Genomic DNA, 22889 nt, shown 5'->3' with positions numbered 1-22889 from the left:
AATTGATGAGCGAAGGTCACAGGCGGAGATCAGGATGTGCGATCAGAAAGACGAGGGTAAGAGAGAAGAAAAGGATCGCCACAGGTGCCCGTGGCATCTTTTACAAGCATAGATAAATATAAATGCCTCTATCTCACATTTCCTTCCTGATTCCCATTAAATAGGCCCATCAGATAATGATTACAGGGGCAAAAAATGCCTGGCAAACAGGGCGCACTTCTAGCATTCCCTCTCTTCATTTATGGATAGTATATCTAGAATGGTTTCATGTTCTGTCACTTCCCGCTCTCATTACCATCATTGTTGCTGAAATGTAACACCAGAATTTTAATGCTATAATCTGAAGGGGATAAAAAAAAAGCCCGTTGAAAGCAGCATTACACTGACCTTTTCCTTTTTCCTAAAAAATAAAAAAAATGATGTTATTTGACATGGTGGCATTCTTCCTCGCCTCTCTCATTTCCAGCAATCATGTGTCACTTGGAGACAAAGAAAGACAGGGCACCATTAAAATGAAGCAAGGGATGCAAATCCAGCATTTCCTCAGGTCTATTCTTAAAAGTGAAAAGAAGGAAATTGTGAAAGTGGTTTTGTTTTTTAAAAAAGCATTTAAGCGTTTGGTGGGTTTCTATAAAGGAAGTATTTTGTGGACAGGTGTAAAGCTCATCGATACCATGGAGTTATGCTGTTAATGTCCTCTCCACAAAACAAATGCTATTGTTTTGCCTCTTCTCACATTTGATAGACTTCATTATTATTTACATTCCCTCCTCAGTTGTCTTCACTTCAACCAGCCACCTCACCATGTCCTTTCTTTGCCTGCGGGGCATCTAAACAAACAGCATCCATTGTTCTTCAATGTTCACCCTTTCCTTCTTTGAAATAGTTACTAACTGTACATACCCCATCCTCCCTGCTCAGGGAGGGATACTAATTCTTTCAACTACCGTAATATTTGCCAGAGTTCACCAGGTATTTTATTTTATGATAAAGTCAAATTAGTATTTTAAACAAATACTGCTAAAAGCAGGTAAGAATTTATGGGAGTGGTGAGAGGGTAGATTTCTCGTGGTTATATTCACATAAGAAATAAAAGATGGGTTATTTCCTCTGTTTTCTTCTTTTGGCAATGTGGCTGATTACTGACAAGAGCCGAGAGAATCTTCATTTTTAAAAGAGGTATTCTGTAAATTTGTTGTGCAATGCCAATGCAGGGCACAGAAAAGGCTAGGAAGAAACTATTCCCTAAATATAACAGAGTACACAGACAGTTTCAAAACACAGAAACAATGACCACAAGCCAAGCGGAGTTACAGGTTAAGCTCAGAGATCAAGAATAGTGGTGATACGTTTGAGGTGCAAATTTTATCAAAAGATCGGTATCAAAGACTGCTCACAAGTTCTAACATGTTTCTGTTTGAGCGTGTAAGCAAACCTTGACAGCTTTTGCTCTTTTGCTCACTGTCTGCATCCCAAGATAAAGGTTTTCTCTCAGACCATTTAGGGTGCCTTCAAGTGATCTCAGAAACCAACTGTAAAGTTGAAAAATTGGAACAGAGCTTCTAGCGATCTCTTCCCGTTAACATCATGACAGCCAAATTGTGGACCAGATGCAGTTTTCAAGCACACTTTGAAGGCAGCTCTTGTAAAGTGTGTAACAGTAATCTAATCTGGATGCCAAGAAACTTGGACCTGGTCCTTCTTGTCCTGGAAAGAACACTGCTGGCCAAGCAGCCTAAGATGTAAAAGAGTCCCATTCCATCATTGGTATGAGGCTCTGATACAGAATTCCCTGCAGAACTGGATAGTCAAAAGACATAGAACTTGGTTTCAGCATTATCGCTTCCTTAGCACTTCCTGATGTTGATGATGATGGTGGTGGTGATGCTGATAATTTATTATTTATACCCCACCCATCTGGCTGGGTTTCCACAGCCACTGGGTTTCCACAGCCACAGGCAGCTCCCAGCAGAATATTGAAACCATGATAAAACATCAAACATTTAAAAATTCCCTAAACAGGGCTGCCTTCAGATGTCTTCTAAAAGTCAGATAATTGTTCATTTCCTTGACATCTGATGGGAGGGCGATCCACAGGGCAGGCCCTCTGCCTGGTTCCTTGTAGCCTCACTTCTCGCAGGGAGGGAACCACCAGAAGGCCCTAGGAGCTGGACCTCAATGTCCAGGCGGAACAATGGGGGTGGAAACGCTCCTTCAGGTATAGTGGGCCAAGGCCATTTAGGGCTTTAAAGGTCAGCACCACCACTTTGAATTGTGCTCAGAAACGTCGTGGGTGACAATGTAGGTCTTTCAGGACTGCTGTTATATGGTCTTGGCAGCCACTCCCAGTCACCAGTCTAGCTGCCGCGTTCTGGATTAGTTGTAGTTTCCAGATCACCTTCAAAGGTAGCCCCACATAGAGACCATTGCAATAGTCCAAGCAGGAGATAACTAGAGTATGCACCACTCTGGTGAGACAGTCCACGGGCAGGTAGGTCTCAGCCTGTATACCAGTTGGAGCTGGTAGACAGCTGCTCTGGACACAGAATTCACCTGCGCCTCCATGGACAGCTGCGAGTCCAAAATGACTCCCAGGCTGCGCACCTGGTCCTTCAGGGGCACAGTTACCCCATTTAGGATCAGGGAGTCCTCCACTCCTGCCTGTCCCCTGTCCCCCCAATACTGTCTTGTCAGTATTCAAATAAATCAAATCAAATTCAAATCAATGGAACTTCCTTAGCACTTCCAAATCAATGTTAAATATAATTGGAGACATGTGAGACCTTTCTGGCACCCTGCAGGCCAAAAGCATCAAGAAGCAATCTCAGTGTGGCTTCCACCCTTGAGGAATGGCCTAAAGTCATTGGAAAACTATGCAGTACTACCCTCAGCAAATGGCAGGTTAAACTGAATGGGCCTTAACAGTGTCCAAAAAAAAAAAAAAATCCCATCACTGGTACTTTTCTGATCTCTTCTTGACTCCACACTTTTGTACCTGTGAAAAGACAGCCAAAAACATAAATTCTTAGCAGATCAATCATAATACCCTATTATTAAAGACATCTGAAAAGTCTTTGTTTCTTTTTAAATAATGGTTTGGTATATTTACGAAGAGGTTGTAATTTGCAAGGATGATTAAATAAGCAGTGCCTTAGGAAATAGGAAGAACTCAGGCCATATGGTTTGGCTCCAGCAGGCTCATAAGGAAACATTCAATTTCACCAGAGATTACAAGTAAAACAAAGAGAAGGTCAACTTAATAGAACCATCAAAGTCAAGATAAATGTAATGCAAAACCTGCAGAGATTTTCATCGGCGCTTTGTTTGTTTTCTTATAGATTACGTTCATTGTTCTCAAAATGTGCAGGGCAACTATAGAAAATGGTTTTTAAATGATTACATAAAATGTGGCCTCTCCCTTATATACATATATGGTATTTGCATTCCAGTTTTACTCTGTTTCTAAAGATAAAAAAGGTTCTGTTTTACTAAAAAATATTTGAAACGTGTTATTTCCAATTCTGCCACTCTCAAATTGGCTATGTTCAACTTAGCATCCAACATTTGAACTTGCAATTTGTGTGTGAAATTTGACTGCAGAATTTGACTAGTCTTGTTGGACTTGTCTTGAATGTTTTGGCAGGCATTGAATACATATTCTCCTGAACTGTCAAATACTGTCAACCAAAAATACTATTGTATCTCATCCAACATATACCATCAGTAAAGAAATGCTGTTCAATAACAATGATCCGCTGCTAGGTAATATTATACACAAACTGTCAGATACGATCAAATGCCATGTATCACTGAGTTGGATCAAAAAATTCTTGAGTGAAAATAATAGCCGTTAAGAGTATTTGTCCTCAGCTGGTGAGTTGAGAATCACTGTGTCACAATCGCCTAGTTCCTCATTTCAGGGAGTAGAATGTTAACATATCGTTAACATATTCTCAAAGTGTTAATACAGTAGTTTATTAATGCTAACAGGTGTTGTTTCATGGAGGTCAGTAGGAAATTCCCCCATATCTTTGGACATAGTCTTTATTAGATTCTTTCCCTTTTCAAAAAAGACAATGGTCTTGTTTTCAAGCCTCCGTCTATCATGTTCAATTTTGTACCTTAAAATTAAGAACAATCCTATATACAACGCTCTGTACACACCATCAGTTACTAAATAAATTTTGAAAATCCACAAGCAGACTGCAGGAATCTGACCATTGTAGGGTGTAATTTAAAATCTATGCTACTTTGACCTGGAGCAAGACTGCACCGTCCTCCTTCACTTTTATTCAGTTTCTGCCACATGTACCGTATTTTCACAATAATCAAGTCCCCCCCCCCCCTGCAACAAAATGAGCATGAGTATATATCATACATATTAACAGGTGTTCCTATCAAAACATTCCCCAAAATGAATATTTAAAAATTCCTCACATTGCTTCAAAATACAGTATATAAATATCACATGAAATAGAAACCTGTAATCTTAAAATGTAAAACCTGAAGAGCATGGGGGATGGGGAACTGGTCAGAGGCTTTTCTTTAGGAGACAACTCTAACTATTGAGACACCATAACCAGGATGTGAACTGCTTTCCTTTTGACCCATTATATTTTATGAAAGCTTTTTCATAATACAACACCATGATGAACAAACTAATCTAAATGGAAACAAAACCAGAAAAAAACAAGTCCGCTCTCAAAGGTAGATCTTAACCCTTGTCTCACATAGAAAACTGTGGACCCTCCCAGTTCCCAGCTGGGAGCTTCCCTTTCTTTTCCCGGTTTCCCATCACATTGCGTGGTGATTCCCGCCCCCGCCCCCCCAAGTTGGCATAAATAAAGACACTGGACACCAGAAATTTAGGTTAATGGGCGAAAAATGGCCACAACTTTATTGGTTACAGGTAAGAGCGGTATTGGCTTTAGGCATTGGTCCTATCAGACTACCCGGTATAGAACCGGTAATGGTTAACACCAACAGGGGTAGCCCCTGAGAAGCACGTCCCTAGGCACTCCCCGAGGGGTCACCGCTCAGGAGCGCGCTTTAGGCCCTAGCCTCCATAGGTTTCGGACGAGGCAACGCCTCCCAGAGTCCTTTATCGGACTACCCCTAAACATTTGGGGGAGGTGATGGTGCTCCTCCCCCCCCGTCTCATCTGCATAACAATGCCCCTACCAATGCCTAACCGCCAAAACGAAGGTGTTGTGACGTTTTGCTATGAGGTAGGCGAAAAAACCAAATGGCTTCCAAAATAATGCCAATTAGCCAAGTGGAAAAACTCCTACCAGGCCAATTGCGGCGACCAACCGAGGTCCATAGCAAAGTCCGAGTGAAAACCTAGAGGGTGGGTGGGAGGGAAACCACAGCTGGCTGAGAGGAAGAAAGGAGCAATCTTAGGCTGCCCTGACCTTAAATGACCTTCTTTAACCCCGCCCCTGCCACCAGCCGATTGGCTGGCGCAGGGGATGATGTAGCCTGGGATTCCCAAGTCGCGTGGGGCCGCAGCCAGCCCCGCGCGGGGGTAGGTGGGTGTGAGCCCGCAACCCCCCCCTCCTTATGTCGGGGGTGGCTTTCCCAGTTAGTGAAACCGCCTATGGATAAGTGATAGGTATGATCAGTTTACCAAGCTGTTAACATGGGAAGTCTCACTCCTTGATAAGACCCTCAACATTTGCCACAAATTAGAATGAGTGGCAGCAAAGTAAAAAACAAACAAACAACAAAAAATGTCTTTCTTTAATACAACTACTTCCTGTTGGCACTAGCAAGTGATGAATCAAATTAAACATTTTACTGTGGTGGCAGGGAGAAAGGCAGGGTAGCCTAGATAACATATGTCTCCATCTTTGGTTCAGTGTTTATTTTCCCCCACACCTTCTGTAATGTAGCATAAAACGTGCAAGAATAAAATCCAAGCTATCTCTTCCTCTGCAGGTCCACCTGTGCTATGCCAACAGGAGGTGATAAATAACAACTAAAGCAGTTTATTTGTGAGGTGCAAATTATGTCAAAAAACAGGGCCTCCAGTGGCCAGCCTTTATTAGCTTACCTCTTCTGCAACCAATACTGTGGGTTGTTGACCAGCTGGCCAGACCATAGAGAAAAATTGTAATGGAGATCCCAAAGCCATATGTCTAAACCTTATCGGAAATATATTTCGTAATCAGAATTGAGATAATCAGAACTGAGCACAGAATTCCGGGCATGGGCGAAGCTAGCTGTTCGAGCACTCAGAGTGGCGCACATTGTCCATGGGGTTGGGGCAATCCATCCAGGGGGGCCAATCAGTGAAGCGGTGATCTGCCCTGAGGGGATTTTGTCACCCCCCTCTGGGATGACACCCAGGGCAGCTGCCCCCCCACACCCCTGATTCCAGGCAATGTTCCACCCATTGTGAACACAGAGTGCTACCATTAGCATATTCAGCAAATTTCATATGGTACTCAGAACTGAACAGAGCATTCCAAAGGGTTTCTAGCTAGTGAAGATATAGCTTGGTGTCATCCAACACAGAGGTGCACAAGAGATCAAATAGATCATTTGGATGTGTCTATCTCATTACAAAAATAAAACAATTCTATCATTTACCAGCACAGTTCCAAGTTTTAATTTTTCGTTGACTGCTGCTTGGCTGTTCTGATTGCAACTCTCTTGAGGATGCAATGAGGCAGAGAGAATTTGTTACTGCAGTCTGCGTGACAAGCATTTGCAACATGTGTATCACCAAAACAGCTGTTCAATTTTATTTTATTTTGTTATTTTTTGTTAAATCCCTTCGGTTCTGGGTACTTGGGAAAAGAAAGCAACAAAGTTCTCGCGTTTACTTAGTTCTTTCCAATGACGTCATGAAAAGCGGGAAGCAGAACTTCATCTGCAAAACAAATTCAGTGGAATATCGTCTGCATACGTGAAGTTTAGAATGTATAAGAAAGAAACATGGGGGGGGGGTAATTGCTAAATATGCTTACACAGTTTTGCAGAGTTGTATACATGGAGAGGGGCTGTGCACTGCATTGCACACCCACTGTAAGGGGTGAGTACTCAGGTGGTGAGTAATTCCGGGGGCGGACAGATTTTTTGTAATATTTGAAAAATATATACAGGTTGAGCATCTATGGAAGTAGACAGCTTCAACAATCCAGCAGAAATGCCAATGCCCAACATCAGATCCTCAGAGAGAGTCAGCCCCCTAAAAGCAATTTCCAAAGCTCTAAGTTTGTAGATTGTATATGTGATGGCCTGGGAATCTGATTCAGAGGCTGAACCGGAGGAATCCCAGCCTGCATAGGAGTCCCTGCCTCCAGGGCCGGATGAGCCGGCGCAGGGGCTTGAATCTGAAGGGCCCGCACCTGTGCCGGATCCTCAGGAGCAGACACCAGATGAATCCACTATGGCTCTGAAGGTGATTGAGGACCCATTGCCTGCAGGTGCTCCTCTCCCAGCCCTGTCAGGGGAAGGTGAGGTTGCCTCTGGGTCCAGTAACCCTCCAGCCTCTCCTGAGCTGCAGAGGCTCAGGGCAGAGAGGCGGAGGGAACTAGGTTCTCTCAGGAGAAATGCTTGCCTTAAGGCCAGGAGAGGCGAGTCACCTGTGGGCCGGGACCGTCCCAGGCCTCAGAGGAGATAAAGGCCAGTCATCCCGGTCCCAGATTGTGGGAGCAACGTCGTTGGAAACCTGTTTCTGCCAGCACCCAGACCTGTTCTTCCCGAGTTCCCGACCTTGCCCAGCTCCTCGCTTTGGACCCCGCTTTGCCCTTGCTGGACAGTCTCCAGACCCTTGACCCAGGACCGGACTCTGACCATGCCTCACGGTAACCTCCCCCCGGGACCAGCACAGCATCTATGGAAGTAGACAGCTTCAACAATCCAGCGATAGCAATGGGAAGGGCAGGGAAGGGCAAGATGGAGCTTTGCTAGTTTCTTGACTTCTCAATACTGGTGTCTCTGCTGGTTACCAAGAGGGACAGACTGTGGGGAGTTCAGTGCAGTGTGGCTGCAGCAGCAGCAGTGCTGGATTGGTTTTGCCACTACACCTGCCCCACACTGACCTCCTTGCCACCTCCCCCTGGTAACCAGCAGAAACCCTGGCATTGGGGACCCTGGTAAGAAGTACAGCCCTGCCTCGCCCTGCCCCACTGATGGCTTCTGGAAGACTATATTGGACTAGATAGCCTGATGGATTGGCAGTATATGCAATTATTTTACTTTCATGTGATTACGTTTGAGGAGTTCTCAGAGCCAGTGAAAATCAGCTTCCTAGAACGCACGGAGCAAAATGCCTAACGGAACGTCATGAACTTATTACTGGACAAAAATTATATTGAATTTAAACCACTTGGAATTAGCTTTTTCGTAGCACCATGTGAGACAGAAAGTAACAGTCTGACTATTCCTAATATTGCATGAATCAGCCATCAGACTTTGCTAAGGTTGATTACTCTACTATGCGAGATCTTAAAAACCCAGAAAATTAAATTATCTACTGGAAAATAATGCTCTAATGAAGATACCATAATAAAGTCTTCTTTAAAGTTTAGCAAAACTTTCACCTACTGTAGTTCAGTTCTTAAACTTAATCCATCAATGTCCTTAGCATCTAAGTAGGCTGTCAGTGTGATTTAATAAAATAATCACCCATTTTGCTGAATCTAGTTTCTTTGTGCTTTCAGATAGCAATTTCCCAAGGAGACAAGCTGTTAAGCCAATTGCATTTTTGAACCAAAAATATGTGTGCTCTATATATGCTTACCAAAACTGCTAATTAAGGATGATACTTGGATCCTAATTAATCTGCATTACTCCGTATAATGCTCATTTTTTCTTAATTGTTTCATTTCTAATTTCTCTCCCTTACTCTTTTCATCCTTTCACTTTTTGTTTTAATCTGCACTTTTTAAAATATCCTTAGGTGTTATGCTACATATTAAATGTAGGACTGAGCCAAAACTTACCAGTTAACTTTGCAGTTGTATCTGCAGGTGGAGAAGTTGCACCCTTTCCCCTATTTCATTGATCATTTGGTGCCACATGAAATTGCCGCACTGGAATTCCAACTACCACCTGCCAGCTACCACTTGGTTTCTTTTTTGACTGTTTACAGCCATGATGTTCACATGATAAATGGTAAACACAATCCTTTCAAGGGCAACAAAGAGAAATAACTTCTCACAGTGCAAACTATGCAATGGGTGCTTGGGGGACTCCATGAAAAACCCATACACATCGCCCTGGACAAATGTCCAAAAAAATGAGATGCCAGTACAGTGGTACCTCGGGTTAAGAACTTAATTCGTTCTGGAGGTCTGTTGTTGACTGGAAACTGTTCTTAACCTGAGGTAGCACTTTAGCTAATGGGGCCTCTCGCTGCTGCCACACCACCACCACGCGATTTCTGTTCTCATCCTGAAGCAAAGTTCCTAACCCGAGGTACTATTCCTAGGTTAGCGGAGTCTGTAACCTGAAGTATCTGTAACCTGAAGTATCTGTAACCTGAGGTACCACTGTATTCAGGTAGGAAGAAATTCCACTAGAAAATCTTAGAATTTAAAACATTTGTTCTGGCATGTTTCTGAAAGCTGTGGTCTGGGTGACAAGGAATTGATGGATTGTGCCTCAGTGACTAAATTTGAGGGTTATCATAAGCAGATGTTCCAGTCTATACATCCTCCTTTCTTCAGATCAGACTTCTCCTAGAAAAAATGCCAATCTCATTGTCACTGTCATTTGGAACTAATGAGAAAAATACCATGTAATAATGATTCTGGCTTTGTTTTGATTCAGGCTGTTTATTAATGATGCATGCGAGCAAACACCTGCCTGTTTCCTAACCTTTTCTCCTCCCCAATTTGCTACTTATTTTTGCTTGACGTTGCTCACATGTCCCCATTTTACCCTCTTTTAAAGCTCATTACCTTGGCTTCCACAACACAGAAAAGGCAGCCCCATTCAAATGATGCCTCTTGGAAGCTGGGTTGGTTAACTCAACCCTTTTTTTCAATTCTCCCATGATGCTCTGGGGATTTGACATGCCATCTGGTGGTAAGTAAAGTGGGTGATGGTGACAAGCACTTCTAGTTACAGTGAGGCCAAACATAGGCTGTGTCCAGGCACATTCATAGCATGTCTTTTCTCTCAAATAATTCCAGGCACTGTCTTTGGTCAAGGGTTTCTGAGAACTGTAGCTCTGTGAGGGGTAAGCCATGGTTGCCTTCATTTTGTGGGGGAAAGAATGGGTTTTAAAGATGTCGTGTGCACAAAACCATAGCACAGACAACAAAGCCAGCCACAAAAAAGTCACAGTTCTATATTTAGAGGGAAAACAAGGTGAGCTAGCTTTTCCTCAGGAAATATTCAGAGCTTCTGTATTGCTGAAGGTTTCTTCTAAAAAGGTAAAGGTAAAGGACCCCTGACAGTTAAGTCCAGTCGCAGACAACTCTGGGGTTGTGGCACTCATCTCGCTTTACAGGCCGAGGGAGCCAGCGTTTGTCTGCAGACAGTTTTTCTGGGTCATGTGGCCAGCATGACTAAGCCACATCTGGCGCAATGGAACACCGAAACCAGAGCAGTGCATGGAAACGCCGTTTACCTTCCTGCCAGAGTGGTACCTATTGATCTACTTGTGCTTTTTGGCATGCTTTTGAACTGCTAGGTTGGCAGGAGCTGGGACTGAGCAACGGGAGCTCACCCCGTCATGGGGATTCGAACCGCCGACCTTCTGATCGGCAAGCCCAAGAGGTTCAGTGGTTTAGACCACAGTGCCACCCTCATAGCCCCCAAACCTCAAGTCTCTGTCTGTGGAAACTGCAGGAAGCCGACTACATAAGATGCAGCCACAAGTTTAAATCCAGAGGAAGTCACTCACATTTTAATCTCATTGAAATAAATGGGACCTAAATTAAACATGTCTTGCTGGTCCCATTGATCCTTGGATCCATTCGCATACTTGATCTTTATCCATCTTGGCTGTTAAAATCAACTCAGGTTTAAAAAACCTGCATTTGGGAAGTTGGTAATACCTCCCTCTGAGAGGCTTTTACCTGTGGTATTGAAGGCTGTGGCATGACCCCTATTGTGGTGGGTAAATGTTGCATCCTTATTGATTTGAGCAACCATCATCTGGTATCCCCTTCGTGGTCAAGGTGTGTGAGCAATGAAACTTCACAAGATTCTGGATAAAAATCTGTGCAACCTTGAAATTATCTGAAAAATTCCCTAAATGAGACTTGCTATCTCCAGATCCAATCCTCCATCTTTTGCCTAAATTACATTTGAATTACAAATGTATGGGCATATATATATATGTACAAATAGTATAGGCATATATGGGTGAAATCCATCTGTTTTGGTATAATATTCTCAACCCTGCAGTTTATTTGGGGCATTTATCTACAAAAATCAATATGTATTGGGAGCAGAAAATCACAGCTGTTCGTAGCATCCCTAACATATGCACTGCCTGTGTTTACACATATACATACAGATAGAAACTAAAAATATGAATATGTCTTGGGGATACAAAGTAAACTAAATGCTTTGTTTATTTCTTCAGTGGAAGTGGTGAACAGTTCCTTTTTACTTTTTAAAAAAATGAATATCTATAATAGTAAGCTGATAACATGCCCCTCTGAAAACCCTCCATTCTATCCCAGAGTAGACACACACACACACACACCATTTGCATGTTTCTAATGCACTGCAGGATGGAGCATTGTAAGACTGAATGAACTGAATGAAGATCGTGTTCAAATGTTAGAGAAGAAGATGAACAATCTGGGATGTGTACAGAGGATGGTGACCAAGATGATAAAGGGTCTGGAAACCAAGCTTTATGAGGAACGGTTGAAGAAAGTGGGTATGTTTAGTATGGAAAGGAGGAGACAGGGAGGAGATCAGATAGCCATCTTTCAATATTTATAGGACTGTCACGTGAAGGATGGAGCAAGCTTGCTTGGTCCTGCTCTGGAGGCTAGGGCTCAAACCAATGGATTCAAGTTACAATAAAGGAGATTTCAACTAAACATCAGGAAAAACCTTCTGACAACTGTTCAACAGTGGAATGGATTCCCACAATAGGTGGTAGACTCTCATTCATTGGAGGTTTTTAGGCAGAGGAGAAGAAGAAGAAGAAGAAGAAGAAGAAGAAGAAGAAGAAGAAGAAGAAGAAGAAGAAGAAGAAGGGGGAGGAGGAGTAGTTTGGATTTGATATGGATTTTATCACTACCCGAAGGAGTCTCAAAGCGGCTAACAATCTCCTTTCCCTTCCTTCCCCACAACAAACACTCTGTGAGGTGAGTGAGGCTGCGAGACTTCAGAGAAGTGTGACTAGGCCAAGGTCACCCAGCAGCTGCATGTGGAGGAGTGGAGACGCGAACCTGGTTCACCAGATTACGAGTCTACCACTCATAACCACTACACCACACTGGCTCTGGCCATCTGCCATGTATGATCTAGTTGAGATTCCTACACTGCATGAGGTTAGACTAAATTGGGGTCCATTCCAGCTCTACAATAGTATGATTCACCCACAGCCCTTATAATGTAGTTCATGATGCAGGCAGATGTGGGAACAATCGTCACTGTTGAATCACATAACCTTTCATGAAAAATTGGAGATTTCAGACCTTTGCATAAAGGACCATCTTTGTGCAGTATCTCCATCCTGTAAATTGTGAGCATGGTAGAAAGGTACACAGGAAGCTGTGTTACTAAGTCAGATAATTAGTCCTTCTTACTCAGTATATACAGTGACTGTCAGTTACCCTACTGTGCTAGGGCTCTTCCCTCCTAAAATACATTCTTCTACTGCAACAAGATCTCAGGTTAAGGTGATTAAAAAAAAAAAAAAGAACTTGAACATCCCTACCACTGGTTTGTTTTCCAGTGCACAAAATGTAGCAGCTCTTCAGTACTTGAATAGACTTCAACTCTACTTGCACCATACAGTATTTTCAGAAATAGTTAGAAACAGTTCCTTTTGTTTTTCTATCTGTCTGTCTGTCTGTCAAATCTAGCTCCATCTGTGATCAGGTCTCACAAAGATCCCCACTACAAATGTCTAAAATATCCATTGCAAGTATCTAAAATATTTCTGACATGACAGGATATGACAGACACATTATGATTTAATTCCACGATCAATATGCTTTTCAAATATGTATCAATCTCATTATTTGCAGGGATTAAAAAGTCATTCATAAAAGTGGTTTATGTTCAAGTGGTTTATACAGAATTTCCCCCTCCCTAATTAAGTCATTTTCATTCCCTCATGACACAATCTTCATAGCTGATTGAACACAGAGGCTGAATAAGCATAATCTTTTCTAATAATTTCAGTATGTTCTGTTAAGTGTCAGAGTCAGCGTTAGCGATGATTAAGTTAAGCTAACTCTGACTCATCTTGTAAAAGGAATATTGTAGCCGGTGTTGCACAGGAATTAATTACTGGGAGATGTATAGCATTACACATTGACATTTTAAATGATGCATTTGTTCTCCATTAAGGGCCAGAGGTAGCATGCTAATTCCCTCAATCCAGGGTCAAGATGGGTCAGCAAAAGGTTGAGGATATATAGCAATGCAAATTTTGGCACTCTGAGTAATCATTCTTGTGTCAGTAGGTTCTGCCAAGAGAGCAATGACAGTAGATTAAGTGATTCTTGAACAAAATGATGTCATATTAACATCTCTGGGGTAAAGAGGCTAAACTATTCTTCATAGGCCATAATGATTTTCCTCTCTTCCTCATTCTGCATACTGGCTCTTCTTACCAGTTCCAGAACTGTGTTTGGAGCTTTGAATGAGTCTACTACGGTCTACTGGAGCTCTATCCACCAATGAACCAATTGGGCTCTTTGAGTAGTGCCCAGACTTTGTTCCCAAGAACCCTGGAGTTTCTCAAAAAATTGTATGAATGTTGCCATGAGCCCAGAAGTCCTGTATGGCTTTGAGGCACCTGGGGGGGGGGGGGCTGCCATAAAATATGAACTGGGCCAGAGCTGTACCAACACTGGGAATCTAGGACTGGGCAGCATTCATTTCCCCATATGAACAGTCAGTCTCATTTCTGACCCTGCTCTGTCCTCTCCAGATCCACACAACCAGAGCTGAAGCTCCAGACCTAAGCAAAGCAACACCATGCATGCTTGTGTCATTATTTTAAGGTGTTGTTATGTTTTTAAAGGGACGCGGGTGGCGCTGTGGGTTAAAGCCTCAGCGCCTAGGGCTTGCCGATTGAAAGGTCGGCGGTTCGAATCCCCGCGGCGGGGTGCGCTCCCGCTGTTTGGGCCCAGCGCCTGCCAACCTAGCAGTTCGAAAGCACTCTCGGGTGCGAGTAGATAAATAGGGACCGCTTATTAGCGGGAAGGTAAACAGCGTTTCCGTGTGCGGCTCTGGCTCGCCAGAGCAGCGATGTCACGCTGGCCACGTGACCCGGAAGTGTCTTCGGACAGCGCTGGCCCCCGGCCTCTTTGAGTGAGATGGGTGCACAACCCTAGAGTCTGTCAAGACTGGCCCGTATGGGCAGGGGTACCTTTACCTTTACCTTATGTTTTTAAATCAAATCCTTTGTCTTATGCAGATAGTCATCCAGAATACAAATGAGAACTTTTATAGGGTTCAGGTTCATACACACAGCCTACTTGTTTCTGGCAAATATGAAGAATGATAATACAGTCATACCTCGGGTTACAGATGTTTCAGGTTGTGAGTTTTCGGATTGCGCACCGCGCTGAACCCGGAAGTACCAGAACAGGTTACTTCCGGGTTTCAGCACGTGTGCAGAAGCACTAAATCGTGCAGACGCGGCGCTGCAGGTTGCGAACGCTGTGGGTTGCGAATGTGCCTCCCACACGGATCACGTTTGCAAACCAAGCGTCCACTGTACTGTACATAGGAAGCCTATGTGTACTGATGACCTTGAATACATGAATGTCAGTGGTGGAGCCAGTGGTCATGATATATATCTGCCCATTTCAGTTTCCCTAAATTTCTCATTTATCCCATTTAAGTTCAGTTTGTCACATTCAGTTCAGTTTGCTTTTTTTTTAAAAAAAGGCTTTATGAAAATTCACGAGCATTTTTGTGTGCATTTCTGCCAATTTACATATTTTGGCAAGCTATTTCTCCTCCTAAAATGCATTTTGGAATGTGATATTCATTAATATATGCATTTCCTGCAGATTCCCCCCCCCCCAAATTTACCAAACCTTTGTGAACATTATGACTTCAAAAACTGCATTACAAAATTCAGAAATGTAAAAATTCTGAAAGAATGCTGTGTTTTGGTTTACATATTGTTTTTAGGGCCTTCTCGGTAGTGGCGCCCACCCTGTGGAATGCCCTCCCATCAGATGTCAAAGAAATAAACAACTATCTGATGTATAGAAGACATCTGAAGGCAGCCCTCTTTAGGGAAGTTTTTAATGACGGATGTTTTAATGCATTTTAAATCTTTTGTTGGAAGCCACCCAGAGTGGCTAGGGAAACCCAGCCAGATGGGTGGGGTAGAAATAATAAATTTCTATTATATTATTGTTGTTGAGATGTGTTCATTATAATAGTTTTGCATTAAGGTGCAAGCCAAACTGAAATTCTATTCCAGCCCTAGCATGACTCCAATACCTGCCTCTACATAATTCAGGTCTACATTGGATTACCATCTGTGTGTGTGTTTTAAATGTCAGCCATATTTCCTCACAGATTGAGTGTCATTATACACATCCAAAATCAAAAGGATCATAATATTAATACTTAACATTTATTTCATTTATGGACTTCTCTTTCTTCTCAGACAGGGCTGGCACCAATTCTCATTAATTATTGGCTCCAGCTTACATATTTGCCAAGTGAGAATTACTGTGTCACTGTTTTGTTTCATTGCATGTATTTTGCCTACACCAGCCACTGTGTTTTAATGAGTCTTCTGGATTTAATTTTAATGTCACCTTCTCTGGGATTGCTTCATCAATGAAGAGCAGGACTCTTTCAAGTTCTCAGATGACTTCACATCCATTATCTCTTTGTGACCTTACAATTACCATGTATGGCAAGGGCAGCCAACATGTTGCTCTCTGGTTATTGTGGCACTACATATCCCATTTCCCCGACCTTTGGCCATTCTGGCAGTGGCTTATGAGAGTTGTAGTCTACCACCACATAGAGGGAACCATTTAGGCAGCATTTGATGTAAGAATTTTCATTATTATTACCTCCCATATTGCAGATGGTGGCCTGAGGCCAGGAGAGAGTGGATTTGCTAAGGTCACCTAGTGAGTTCATGACAGAGGCAAAATTCAAACTGGGCACTTCCTTATGTGTAGCTCAGCCCCTTAGCTACTCCACCAAATGATCTGCAGCTTTAATAAAGTATATCTGTTTTTTTAAAAAAATAAATAAATATTAAAGGGGAGATCAGAAATATTTATTCATAGACTACTCCTACCTAGTGCCACAAAGATCTTAGATACCCCAATAAGTTAGAGCAAGACACATCCTCTTTCCCAAAGTTCCTGTCATTTCTCTTTCCCAGAGATTGTATGAATGCATCTATTATTGCAATACTTTTTATTATTTACAGGCTCCGGGGAGAAAAATGAAAATCACTCCAAGAAAGAAAGGGTCTCCCAAGCCTTTGCTGCTACATAATCACATGGCTTCACAGAGCTGCTTTACAAAATTTTAAATTCTTTGAACTACCCAGAATAAAATTACTAGTTATTGTTGTCCTTCGGTGGGGCTTCTAGGTTAGAAACAGCCTAACAGAGGAAAGAGGAGTATCCCAGCATAAAATATATGCCTCTCTGACTGCAGTACACTGTGTGGTTTTCCTTTCTTCCTAGGGCTTAACTACATATTACATGCAAATGTGAGTTTCAAAAGGAGTTTGGTGGTTTTATGTTTTGAGGGGGGTTTTTTTGCAGAAAAAAGCAGCTTTGGGAAGAGGGAAGCAATAGAAAGTAAACTGGCTCATTAACCCATCCTCTGCCTGCTGCTTATTCCCTATTCCTGGCTGTTCCCCCTAATACAGGGTTCTCAATGTGTGCTTGGCGTGGCAGAGAATGTCATTTCCAGTCTGTTCCAAGGATGTCTTTTGACAAATCTGGACTGCTTTTTGATTTAGTGGAACTACATTTCCCAGAATGTCAAGCATAGCAGGGAGCATGTTGTTGTTGTTTAGTCATTTAGTCTTCTCCGACTCTTCATGACCCCATGGACCAGAGCACGCCAGGCACTCCTGTCTTCCACTGCCTCCCAAAGTTTGGTCAGACTCATGTTTGTAGCTTTGAGAACACTGTCCAACCGTCTCGTCCTCTGACGTCCCCTTCTCCTTGTGCCCTCCATCTTTCCCAACATCAGGGTCTTTTCCAGGGAGTCTTCTCTTCTCATGAGGTGGCCAAAGTATTGGAGCCTCAGTTTCACGATCTGTCCTTCCAGTGAGCACTCAGGGCTGATTACCTTCAGAATGGATAGGTTTGATCTTATTGCAGTCCATGGGACTCTCAAGAGTCTCCTCCAGCACCATAATTCAAAAGAATCAATTCTTTGGCGATCAGCCTTCTTTATGGTCCAACTCTCACTTCCCCACCATTCAGGTACTGACCTACCTGGGGATGTATAGGTCACATCTGGGCCCACCACCAGTTTTCATCCACAGCAGAAAGTGTCCTGCCCAAGGAAGGCCAAGGACCTTTACGTGATCTATTTTGAAACCTTACGGGATCTAGTAAGTCTGTGAACCCAGAATCCCAAATGTGGTAGCAAGAGCTAAGGACTGGGTTCCTCTAAGCAACTTGTCATTTGAGTCAAGCCTACTGAGTTGATTACCATAACTATTTGCCTACCCACCATTGCCTGATTCTAGACTATTTTCCTGCACAGTTAGTAAACAGTCAACATTTAATGTGAAGGAACTTGCCTAAAGCACCTCATTTGTCTTAAGGTTCACCGGAAAGTATCAGGATTTTTGGATATTCAGAAATCTGAAGAGTTCCCAGTAAATGTCAGCATTCACGGAGTTGGTAGTATTAGCCAAAACATAAAAAAAAATATCTTTTTAATGTTGGTTAACTTTATATTGATTCAAAAACGAAAAAAAGAACATCAACAATGAAAAAGAAGACATTATTTCAGTGCTTCCAGCTAGTTTTCATTTAAAGTATTTTTTCCCTAGACACAGTCTGAAGATGTTGACTTGATGTAACAACAATAAACAGGCTTTTCTCATTCCCATTATTCAAAGCTCTGCATTTGTATATAATAATCTTTCTTGGAGTTCCACTTACTTGTGTTTCCGGACAGCAGTTCAATCAAACAAAACAAAACGCTATCAAAAACCTATTTCAGGTTGCATTTCTATTCCACCACACATACATCTGAAGAACACAACTTTTACCCGTCTCGGCATGATAGCATTATCATGCTTTCAACACACTTCTGATGATATATTGAAATCAAAAGATGGTCTGTTTCTCAAGATCCTAATGGATCGCTTATTTTTTAAAAAAGAAACTCAGCAAGGTTTTATTGTAGCAATATAAAACTAACACTGTTGTCATTGATTTCCCCCCTCCAAGAGTAGAAGGGAAAGTTGGTGGCTGTACAGTCAAACCTCTTCTTACGTCCGCCACCACTTGTGTCCATTTTGCCCAACGTCTGCGACAAACCTGGCAGTAACCGGCCAATTTGCCACCGTTTGCGCATGTGCAGAAGTAGCACTCGCCGTTAGCACATGCGCAGAAATGGAAAATCGCCTCCCAGTGACCCGTTTCCACCTCTGGACAGACCTCCGGAACAGATTATGATCGCAGGTAGAGGTTCCACTGTACACAGCTTGCAAGGATGCTCTCCATCCTAATGCCGTTGGTGAGATTTCATTTCTTACGTGTCAAATTCAGAACTCTCTTCCACCACCAAATCATGAAATTTGGCTTTCATGAACTGTTTTGCTGCTTTTATTTTTGCACATTATCTACTCTCAATTTTGAAAATGTAAGTTTTGTTTGGGGGTGGATGGATGTTAATCATATTGATTTCTAAGCTGTTGGTAGGGGAAATTGGTTATTTTCTTCCTGGCTTGCATATGCAATAAAAAGGAGCCACAGTAGGGCTCCTCCTGTGTTTGCTCCCATGTTATATTCAATTTGTTAGTTAGCTTTTCTACTAGGGTGGTTTCCCATACAGTGTGGTGGTACCAGTGACCCATGTTCACTCCTGATAGATCCCTCCATTGTGCAGTTATGACACTCGTAGCAGCTGAGAATAAGTGGCTTATGAATTATTTGTCATGTGAGTGCACATTATTGTCTTGGAAGATATTTAGTAGGGGCCTGTTCTGGGGTTGCTTCTATTACCTGTTTTGCTATTTTGCAGATTTCTTGCAAGAGTAATATCCAAAAGGATTGAATTTAGCTCTTTTTTTGTAATTTTGATTAGGGTTTTTTTGATGTTGTTAGTCTCTACTTTTGATTTTGCATTAATTTGAAAAAAACAACAACACCCCTTTATATAAACTGGGGGACAGTTTTCAGCAGAGCACTTCATTGTGCATGGAAGGATAACATGTGATGTTGTCAGGCTTCGGGGAATCAGATCCCTCCCCTGGCGGCGGCAACAAAGCAGATAAAAAAAGAAGAGATCTTATCAATTACTTTATTCAATAATCACAATGAGAGAGAAGGCAATGCGGTCTCTCTCTAGAAATGGTGTTGCTCAAAGTAGTAGAAGAAGAAGAGTTTGGATTTGATATCCCACTTTATCACTACCCGAAGGAGTCTCAAAGCGGTTAACAATCTCCTTTCCCTTCCTCCCCCACAACAAACACTCTGTGAGGTGAGTGGGGCTGAGAGACTTCAAAGAAGTATGACTAGCCCAAGGTCACCCAGCAGCTGCATGTGGAGGAGTGGAGACGTGAACCCGGTTCTCCAGATTACGAATCTACCACTCTTAACCACTACACCACACTGGCTCTCAAGTAAAGCCGAAACCCCCCTACTTCTCTCATATTATATGTCATCCTGGCTGAGCTAGGCTTTCTGTCTCTGAGCTTCCTGTTCGGTTACTCTCACTGCACAACTAGTCCTGGGGCAGGGGGTCTCAGGAATGCCCTCCAAAGACACTAAGTCTGTCAGCTGTCTCTTCCTTGGTGTTTCTTCTACGTGCTGTTCCTCTTCCAATATTTCCCAGCTTTTCCTCTCTGCAGTCTTTGAACTATGTCCTTCTGCAAACCACTGTTCTAAATCTATACTGCCCTCCTCTTCTCGGTTAGGTTCTCCACCATTCCTCCTAGTCCAGGCCCTGACAGATGCGGTCCTTAGTCAGCCCCTGTGTAATCGTGTTGTATATTGTTTGCACACTACCACATGCTAGCACAGCCTCCCGCTCCACCCTAGACTGCTGGTGTGTTGATGGTGCATGGAGGAAAGGAGGAAAGGTTAAAACATCTTTAAATGAGATACTGAGCCACATCAACCCTTGCGGATGTTTGTGTGTCTGCTCACATTTCATATAAATCACCCCTATTTTTGGCAGAAGAAGACAATGGCAAAACAGAAGCACTTTTTCTGCTCCCAGTTTGGAGCTAACAAGGCTCATACATTCTACATGAAGAGATTGCTAGTTTTCTATTATTATTTTTTCAAATCTAATTCGACATTCAGGAGTGGGGGGCGGGGGACATGTTGCTCAGGAATATCACTTCCTGACAACTGACCAAAATATAGCTCTAGTCATCCAGGTGGTGCTCTGAAAAGGCTATTGTACTTGTTTCCTGACATTTCCAAAGTTCATGAGATCCTGAGCAATGATGAAAGGTTATCGCTAGACTATACCGGCAATGACAATTTCACCAGTTTTCACAAGTTAGCCCAGCTTCTCTATTAAAAATAATGCCTGCCTCATTCTCCAATTGTGTCCTCTGTGCTTCAGATTTAATTCTTCCTGTTTTTTTGTGTTTTTTGCTTTTTCTCACCAAGGAACCCTGCAGACATTATTTTTGTATTATGGAGCATTCATTGTACATCACAATTCTCCTGATGTTATCAGGCACAATCACGCTTCCAATGCCATTTGTACCTGCAAAAGTTTTGAGATGCTCATATTGGCCTTTTTGTTTACCATAGGCACATTAGTAACCATGAATGGATGTGTATTGTAAAGTTGACAGTTTTAGAATTTTTTTCTACTAAATACAAGTAAATTAAGCTGCTAAATTAGATCACTCACCAGGGAGTCAGGAACATTTTCTAATGCAAACTTACGAAAGAAAGGTCAAGATTTTCAGATGCAAATTAAGGTAAAGGTAAAGGTACCCCTGCCCGTACGGGCCAGTCTTGACAGACTCTAGGGTTGTGCGCCCATCTCACTCAAAGAGGCCGGGGGCCAGCGCTGTCCGAAGACACTTCCGGGTCACGTGGCCAGTGTGACAACGCTGCTCTGGCAAGCCAGAGCTGCACACAGAAACGCCGTTTACCTTTCCGCTAGTAAGCGGTCCCTATTTATCTACTTGCACCCGAGAGTGCTTTCGAACTGCTAGGTTGGCAGACGCTGCGACCGAACAACGGGAGCGCACCCCGCCGCGGGGATTCGAACCGCCGACCTTTCGATCGGCAAGCCCTAGGTGCTGAGGCTTTAACCCACAGCGCCACCCGCGTCCCATGCAAATTACTCCATGCAAAATTTGCATAGGGTGGGAAATCCAGAACATTCTCCAGTTCAAAGGTTTCTGGAAAACTCACATCACTGATTTTAATTGCTTTTATTGCTGAATCATATGGCTGAATTATATGAACTTTTAGTCAAATGGTGTTTATAGGCTTCTTCTTATTTTTCCCTTTATGATATAGTTCTTATATTTTCCACAAGAATTAATAACATTTCTTTTGTGTGTGCATCATGAGGGGCAAAGAAATATGATGCAGCTCATTTCCTGCAGACAGAATTTCAATGACCCACTTCAAAAGGCTGGAGGCTGTGTACCACCAGATCATAATGAGAGGCTTGCTTGGCCTAGAGCAAAGAGGAACTTCCCATGATAAATTTTGCTAGTCTAATTTCCTTTTATGCCAAAGTCGTTTTGCCTGGAGAGAACTCCCCGTTCCCCACCTCAAATTTACTTCAATATTTGCTTTTTAGACAACCTTGTGAAGCAACCTTTGCCAATGGCAGTTACAAATTGCAAAGCCAACTTTTGTCAAAAGAAGCCAGGAGCTGTGGCAATGAGTTGCCAACATAATTGCTGGAATAATTCATTACGGAGTCTTCAAGCATCAGCAATTAGTTTCCAGATTCTGAATGTATGTAGAACTGCAAGAAGCCTTACACTAGCCTAGCTGTGAGACCCAGATGGAATTTACACACACACACACACATATATAAAAATGCTGTGGAAATGTGTTTTTCTTTTTTTAAACGTTTTGAAAAATATTTTTGAATTTTGCATAGCTCACTGCCGCCATCTAGTATCATATTTGTATATTGCACTTTACAACACATTTAAAACGTTTTATTTGCAGCTGTACAGCTGAGTCCCCAGTGTGGTGTAGCGGCGAGATTGCTGGATTGCGAATTCCCTGGTGAGGACATGCTAAAGCATTTCAAGAAATAATACATCACACAGCTCCAATCATAGACTGGACATTTCCTTACATTATTATGATATTTGCATTGGATCCTTCTGCTAGAATTCTAAAATCCCATGCCAATCAATATGAATTTTGACCTCAGTTTACAAAGCTGCCCTTTTTGTGTATGTATGTATGTGGGGGGAGGAGATCATGAATATCAAAGGAGCCTGGTCTTAAAGGCATTTGAGCTTGATTCAATAGCTCTAGTCACAAAGTGAAACATGCGCCTTTCATCGTCCCCAGAGTGATGTCAGATGTTTTACTATTCCC

The sequence above is a fragment of the Podarcis tiliguerta genome (assembly GCF_965153285.1).
Source record: "Podarcis tiliguerta genome assembly, chromosome: 9".
Classification (NCBI taxonomy): domain Eukaryota; kingdom Metazoa; phylum Chordata; class Lepidosauria; order Squamata; family Lacertidae; genus Podarcis; species Podarcis tiliguerta.
Note: the sequence above shows the minus strand (reverse complement) of the source record.